Source organism: Oncorhynchus tshawytscha, linkage group LG06 (genome assembly GCF_018296145.1).
Source record: "Oncorhynchus tshawytscha isolate Ot180627B linkage group LG06, Otsh_v2.0, whole genome shotgun sequence".
NCBI classification, from domain to species: Eukaryota; Metazoa; Chordata; class Actinopteri; order Salmoniformes; family Salmonidae; genus Oncorhynchus; species Oncorhynchus tshawytscha.
In genome coordinates, this window is record NC_056434.1 from 60,588,875 (window position 1) to 60,596,820 (window position 7,946).

General features: G+C 42.0%; 1 protein-coding gene across 7 annotated transcripts in view; it reads right to left on the reverse strand.

Moving 5' to 3' along the window:
- Positions 1–7,388, reverse strand: part of LOC112252807 (sorbin and SH3 domain-containing protein 1) — a 79,173-nt gene extending 71,785 nt beyond the window's left edge. For 2 of the 7 annotated variants that reach the window (XM_024424430.2, XM_024424427.2), the window contains exon 1: positions 7,213–7,383. The gene's annotated coding sequence lies outside the window, so the exon portion shown is untranslated. Of the gene's footprint in view, positions 1–590; positions 729–7,212 lie in introns of those variants that run through there. The other 5 variants (XR_002953892.2, XM_024424432.2, XM_024424428.2 and 2 more) reach the window with 5 other exon arrangements.
- Positions 7,389–7,946: the final 558 nt, after the last annotated feature.

The following is a 7,946-nucleotide window of genomic DNA, read 5'->3' on the forward strand; positions in this document are numbered from 1 at the left end:
CCGTTTTAGAAACTTCAGAGTGGTTTCTATCCAAATCTACTAATAACATGCAGATATTAGCAACTGGGCCTGAGTAGCAGACAGTTTACTCTGGGCACGCTTTTCATCCAAATGTGAAAATACTGCCCCCCATCCCAAATGGGTTAATAAGACATTTGTGGAGTGGTTGAAAAATGAGTGTAATGACTCCTACCGAAGTGTATGTAAACTTCTGACTTCAACTGTAAGTGAACAATTTTTTTTTTAAAGAAAGCTCACTCTCCCTAATGATTCAGGACTAACAGAGAAATGCATATTCATTGTAGATATGCATCAGCTGAGGCTCCACAATACAGATGGCTACAGAAATGTAGCCTTCCCTTCAGCACAGCTTCAAAATCAAGGATCACCTCATGCCAGAGCAAGTTGTTTGTTCTGAGGCTTGACAGATGTCATGTGACAAACTCATGTGTAATATTTGAGGAGTCCAACACAACATTTTACTGTGAATGTAATATGTATACATACAGGAAGAACACATCCTCTAATTCACTTCCCATTAGACACTAAATTCCCTCTATACATCACATTATAGATCACACTTTACTTACAAGATTCTTTGTAAACCAGATCAACAAGCCTGGAGTAGGAAGCTCTCTCAGATAGTCAACAAGCCTACGACTCTAGACAGACCCTCTTTTGATCTCTTTCTCCTCAGTCTTCTGACTTCTGAGACTAACTGGGTGAGGTGATATGGACTGGGCCCTTCACCCTCAGACCAACAAGGGAGTCTGGGGTTCTGGTTGCTTTCAGCACAAGGCGTGCCCAGATGGACTTGTCACCACATGCCTCCTGGGAATGTGGCACCCACTCAACAACTGCAACCCCCCCATCCCCCATCCAAACCCAGTCCATGCAGAATAGACTGGACATTACAAGATGTCTGGAATTAGCTACAGGACAACACTGGGGCTTGACTCACAAGCTCTCTTACTGTGTTGATAACGTACATTGGTCAGTCAATCCATTTCACTATGTTCATTAACAACATGTATGCATAACAATGACATACTGAAATGTAATTATGGTCTTCGTGGAACTGCAAACCTGCATGGTTGACAGTCGTATGTGCTTTGTGATTTTTTTTCCCTCCAGCTTCCAACTGTCTATCCAAAGAAAAAGACAAATGAGAGGAATATGATACTGGTATGGTGGAAAACATTTCCCTAAGTGTATATTTTGTCAGTAAAATGGTCTAATTTCAACTCGTGTAACTCAGTGTCACTGCCAGTGAATGAGAACAGCGGTTGTGAGCTGTAGCAATCCCTTATGCTCCACATGTTCGAGAACTGCTCTCTGCTTGCTTAAAAAAAATTAGCTGAACTATGATAAACCTCACACAGCCAGGGATCCCTACTCTAATTCTGAGACTTCAAGTGAGCTGTGTTCATATATAAAATAGCTCTCACCACTAGGTCTGGTGTACTCCAGAGAAAAATAGCGGGAGCTGTTACGCAATATAGTTTGACTTTTTCTTTCTCAACAAATGGCAGAGAGGAAAGAAGCTGTCCAGTGCTGAGCGTGGATCTCACCAAACATCTCCAAACATGGCTCGAAAAGGCACCGGGCCAGAGAAACAGCTTAGTCCTCTAATTGTGAGGACCCCTCTCTTCCATGAACAGTTTCCATACTGGCTGTGAGCCCGAGGGTTCTACACATTCCACACAAGAGCCATTGGATGTTCAGGGGCTAGCAGTTTTAAACAACTGCAATATAAAAGGAAATGCATGCAATTTTTAAACATTCTAGTTTTCTGAGTTTCTAGTGTTTCAGGAAAGACCATAAGTAATTGTCGAGAGGGAAAATATGGCCAACACATACCTACTGGACTGGAGTATTCTGATAATCCTACAAGTTCTTACAAGATAAAGTGAAAAACAAGTGAGGTGTCACTCTTTTCACAGGAGGAAAAACATCCACCCAGTGTGTTGACCTGGCTAATGAAAGGTTAGTGCTTCTGAGAATGGAGGGTCGTTGTTGTTGGTGCTGCGGCTAGCTAGCATGGCCATGAAAAGCCCTGACAGTTATTGGGCATTGACAATGACCAGAGCCTGAGGATAGAGTGGGCTTGGCACGTGTGAAGGTCCTGGGGAAGGCGCTGGCTCATCACATGGACACAATGTCTCATATGGACATTTTTAGAGAGCCAGTCTGAGCACAAACTGACAGCTCAGCTTTTAGAGCCAGTGTAATAAGAATGTCACTGAGCTGAAAGTTTACCAAGGACGATACGGTTGCCTCACAAGGACTCTAGGCTGTCCTCCAAGATCTCTTGGTAGAGAATACACCAAGAATCACAGACAGACAGAGAGAGGATAAACAATTATACTTATTGTTAGGCACCTGGTAAAAAGTACAAAACAGTACAAATATGAAACCGGGATTATTATTTTTTTAAACATACAATATAGATATAGATCAGATGCCATTTGACTGACATAGAGTATAAGATTCGATCATTCTGTAACTGGAAGACCGCCAGAGGACAAGCCACGACCTAAGGTGGATTCTTGTTGGCTTAGACAATGGGGAACCCTAACATGTTTATGTGTGCGTTGATTAATTTTCAGGTTATGTCCTGAGAGAGTGTTGAAAGTTTCTCCTTATTTCAGTGTGGTGTTTTGACTCAGAAATTAAATGCAGGCTTACGTACTGTTGAGTGTCCTACCTGTTATGACTCCCTGAGTGGTTGTGTGACCTGACTACTTGATTATTTTGTCATAGGATACAGTAGCTACACATATCTTTAAAAAAAAAAAAAAAAAAAAAAAAAAAAAAAAAAAAGCAATCGACAATCCAGTCATTTCAAGTACTTAGACAAAAGTAACAAAGGTAGGTCTCTAAAAATGTCTCGATATCTGCACGGTTTTAAGTGTGCCACCCCATGTCTGTCTATCCTCTTACCGTGACACAAGCACTAAAGGGCACTGATAGCCTATTATCTGTCAGCTCCAAGAATGATAGCTTTATCTTTCACTTGGATAAGCAGGCACTCAGCTTCATCACGACAGTACTATATGTAACTGGTGTGAAATGGCTAGCTAGTTAGCTGTGCGTGCTAGCAGAATTTCAATCGGTGACATCACTCGCTCTGAGACCTTGAAGCAGTTGTTTCCCTTGCCCTGCAAGACCCCCGGCTTTTTTTTTAGAGCAATAGCTAACGAAGCTTGTTCAGAGGGTCCCTGGTTCAAGACCAGGTTAGGACAAGGAGAGGGACGGAAGCAAGACTGTTACATTGATGCTGTCGTCCCGGATCACTCAGTTGGGCTCTGCACAGCTGCTGGGGTTGCTGCAGAGAAGGTCAACCGGTGTGAAATGCCCTCAGAACAACCTCAACTCGTTGGGGCATGGACTCTACAAGCTGTCGAAAGTGTTCCACAGGGATTCTGGCCCATGTTGACTCCAATGCTTCCCACAGTTGTGTCAAGTTGTCTGGGTGTCCTTTGGGTGGTAGACCATTCTTGATACACACAGGAAACTGTTGACCGTGAAAAACCCAGCAGTATTGCAGTTCTTGACACGCTCAAACCAGTGTACCTGGCACCTACTACCATACCCCTTTCAAAGGAACTTGTATATTTTGTCTTGCCCATTCATCTTCTGAATGGCACACATACACAATCCATGTCTCAATTGTCTCAAGGCCTAAAAATCCTTCTTAACCTGTGTCCTCCCCTTCATCTACACTGATTGAAGTGGATTTAACAAGTGACATAAGGGATCATGATTTGAACCTGGATTCCTCTGGTCAGTCTGTCATGGAAAGAGCAGGTGTTCCTAATGTTTTGTACATACAATTGGCTCATTCTCTCCCCTGTAACTATTCCCCAGGTCGTTGCTGTAAATGAGAATGTGTTCTCAGTCAACTTACCTGGTAAAATAACGGTAAAATAAAAAATAGAAATAAACAAATGCTTGGCTTTTACATTTTAATTTGATATTCTACCGTGCCTGCATGGTGCAGAGTGGGGCATATAGCAAGACTAGATGCTTTTGTCAAAACAGCTGTCAGCAAGTGTTTTGTTTCCCCCTGGTTTTTCCACCACAGCTTGCAGTGCCAGCGAGAGCGCGACAAGAAATCAATCACCAAACCATAAATTCTCTATTCACTTTCTTGTTTACTCACTTCCATTGGTGGGCTTCTCTTTGTGTGCTCAGACCTCGAAAAGCCAAAGCACAAACACTTCATGTAGCACTATCCACTTTGGCCAATTGGAGCAGATGGAGAAAAGGGGGGGAGGGAGGTTGCTAGGCAACGTGCAGTAACATTAACACAGAATGGAAACAGAAACCTTTCTGGTGTGTCTGGCAGAAACATCCGGCCTGCCCAGAGAACCATCAGTTATTTAGAATAAAGAGAATGTTGTTTTCAAATGCACTCACTATCTGGTACTGTCTAGGATCTGTAAACAAATCATATGCCATCAAGCAATATCACATAACAAAAGCTCTTGATTTGGGTATTTGATGCATAATAATTGACAACAACTCCTAGATTAATATGCTGGCTTTAACCCTGCCTTGGTTTCCAGTTGTGCTGAAAAAATACATGCAAGTTGGATAAATGCATTTAGAGACTAATAAAACCTGTCTAGCTATAGCCTACCATAAACTGGCTTTGGTTTAGATAGAAAATTCTCCCTTCTGACTAAGATCCTAAAGATGTTAAATAACCTTATAATGGACATATAAAGCACCTCTTGAGACAAATCTGAAATTCAGTTTTGATTCGTGTCTCGTGGTTGTTCTTCTCACTTCAAAGGGGCCCAAGTAACATGATTCTAAAGGATTGATCAAATATTTACCACTCAACACAAATAATTAATCATCAGCCTGAGAAGACGTTAATCATCAGCCTGAGAAGACGTTAATCATCAGCCTGAGAAGACGTTAATCATCAGCCTGAGAAGACGTTAATCATCAGCCTGAGAAGACGTTAATCATCCACCTGGGAAGACGTTAATCATCCGCCTGGGAAGACAGAAACAACAAGCCATAGACAATTCTCTCAAAGAAATAACTGTTCCGTGTACTTACATTTCCATTTTCCTTTTTAGTAGTTTATCAGATGCTCTTATCCAGAGCGACTTACGGCAGTTGGTGCATACAATTGCGTGCTGTTCACATGTTATGGGGTGACATTTGAGTTTGCAATGCACCTGTGCCATTGGACATGTCAGCATAAGAACACTGAGGCAGAATATGGCCATACATGAGGAAATATTTTGGATGGAAAAAAGTTAGCACCAACGTTTGAGCGACGCCTGATAAAGACTAAGAGGACAGGTCGGACGTGAAGGTTTAAAGAGAGTTCATTAATACGGTATGTGGGTGGGGGGGGCACGCGTTCATTCTAAACGACAGAGCACATGGGGTTTCTTAGCACTACAGATCCTTCGCCAACTGTTACAGAATGTGTCACCTATTCAGCATGTTGATCAGTATGTCATGTTCATGTTAAATGTTTCTGGTAAAGAGAGAGTTCCTTACACAATAGACAACAGTCCTCCATTGTATATAGTGCTGATGTATGCTCGGTTGTCTGAAAGGTGTGCTGGCTCACATGGTAGCACGGTTTACAGCTGCAGTCCTGAGCGGACCTATCCCCCTGGACTCGAGGTTTTACTGGTTCACAGGAGTACTCAAATTGGTCTTGCAGGACAGGGCAGAGTCATGGTACACATGGGCTGAATGGGTGTAGATGTTGACACGAAAACACTATCGTGTAGACACATGGGTGAGGCAGTGTTGTCATGCTCTCCCTCCTGTGAGAGGTCACAGGTCAATCCTGAGGTCAGTCATTCAGTGGTTACTGAGCGCCTCCATGCCCCTCCCCGTTGTGTGAAAGTACATGTCACATGCACTTAATCAGGAAGCCTGCCTGTTTGTCAAAGAAACTGTCAGGAACATGGAGGTAGTCATTCAGTGTGTCAATAACTATTGTACATTCAGTCCCTATGGGGCATTCAGTTGCTTTCGTCTCTATGGGTGAAGTGTGGGTTTGTGACGATAATCAAAAAAATATCATAATCCAGAATCTTCATAAATTGTAAAAAATAAATAAATATATATTATCAAGGAACGGTGTCCAGAGGTTGAGGTTCTCATCTCCCACTTGGTGACCACGAGTAGTCTATTGTTTGTTTCTTGGTTTTGCCTGTTTAATACTGCAGCTCATTCACTGAGTGATGCAGCAATCCTATTAAGTCCAACTTCAGAGCACAGTATGGACTTCCAGACAGCCTTATGTTATTCATTGTGTCATTTTTACACATCCACACAGATTACACGGAGAACCAGGTAGGCCTATACTGTACAGGGGAATGCAACGCAAAGAGAAGATAATAACAATGGGAATTTAGGAGCTCTGGACTCAATTTTCCCACACTCACATTTTGAGATGCTAGTTTGTAAGTAGACAACCATCCACACGTTATTATACTGTACTGTACCTACAAAAGTTGAATGGGGTTACCTATCAGTGCCGTATTATGTGCATTACAGCCCATACACACCAATGACGTCATTCATGTATTTACCAACATACCATGTTGCCATATGTTATTTCTGCTATTACGGGAGAAAAAAAATCCTCAATATTGTGAACTAATCAAGAGTAAAATCATTTGGAAAGAGTTCAAGTGACGGTGTGTTCAATAATGTGCACGCGGCTTGTAGCGTTCCCTGCAACAACGTAAAAACACAACGTTTTATTCCTTAGTTCCAATATTTAGAATACTCTATTTTTACAACCCTATAGTGTCTTGACACAAGGATGAGCGGCGGTTAGTCGTGTGGTTGCAGATATCAGATGGATGTGTCTCCACTGCGGTATTTAGCGCATCAGTGCAGGTAATAGGTAAGTGCTAGAATTACAATCAAACACTCGTGATATTATTGACGCAAGTCACTCGAGCCATCAAATGAAAGACACATTTGTCAACGTTTATGTTGTCAGGGGAGCGAAATTATCCAACGTGGGCATGATGCAAATTGCCTTATGTACGATATTTATCTGACGAGCAAAATTAAGCACACGAGAAAGGCAGACAATAAAATGACAAATGTTTACCTTTGTAGAGTGGCCATCCAAATGGTTTTATGCACGATATTTATCTGACGAGCAAAATTAAGCACACGAGAAAGGCAGACAATAACATGACAAATGTTTACCTTTGTAGAGTGGCAATCCAGTGTTCCTTATCAATATCGCTGCCACACGCGGCAGTGAGGTCTCTGCTACAATGTACAGTCGCCACAGCGATCACACAGGCACACACACCCACCAATCTCCTCGACACGGTTCGCATCTCACCCCTTGCTCAAATACATGCGTCTTTCCCTCCTTGAGGACAGGCGAAATGATGGAGGTGGCGTCAGGACTCATTATGTCCTATTATGGGATATCTTCATCGCTCTTACATTACAGGCTTCTTACACGTGTCTCATCATTAGAATGTTGACGGATAATTTGATTAAGTAAACTCTTGTAAAATGCGAAATTCATGTGAGATGAATTGAATGCATTTGATTAATTGTAGCCTATGAGGTTGTAAGTAGTAAGTTTGGTGAAGTTGGTGTTTTTAACGTGTATTTCTGGTTGAAGGACCACTATGCATAGTGACTCAGGAACAGGTGCAAATGTGATACATTAATACACCATACGTTTAGCTTGTTGGATCCATCTTGGGCTCACTTGTCAATTAAGCTATATGGAAGTGCCAAAAATACATTCAAATGTAAGCGGACAATAGTGTGTTGTGTTGTGCGGGTTGACAATGAAATATACATCAAAGCATCAGACAATAGATAATTGATAGTGTTACAAAAGAAAGAAAGAAAGAAAGAACATGCCAAACATCACTCTCAGTTCATTAAAAAACGGTGTAAATCATGTACAGAGCGCC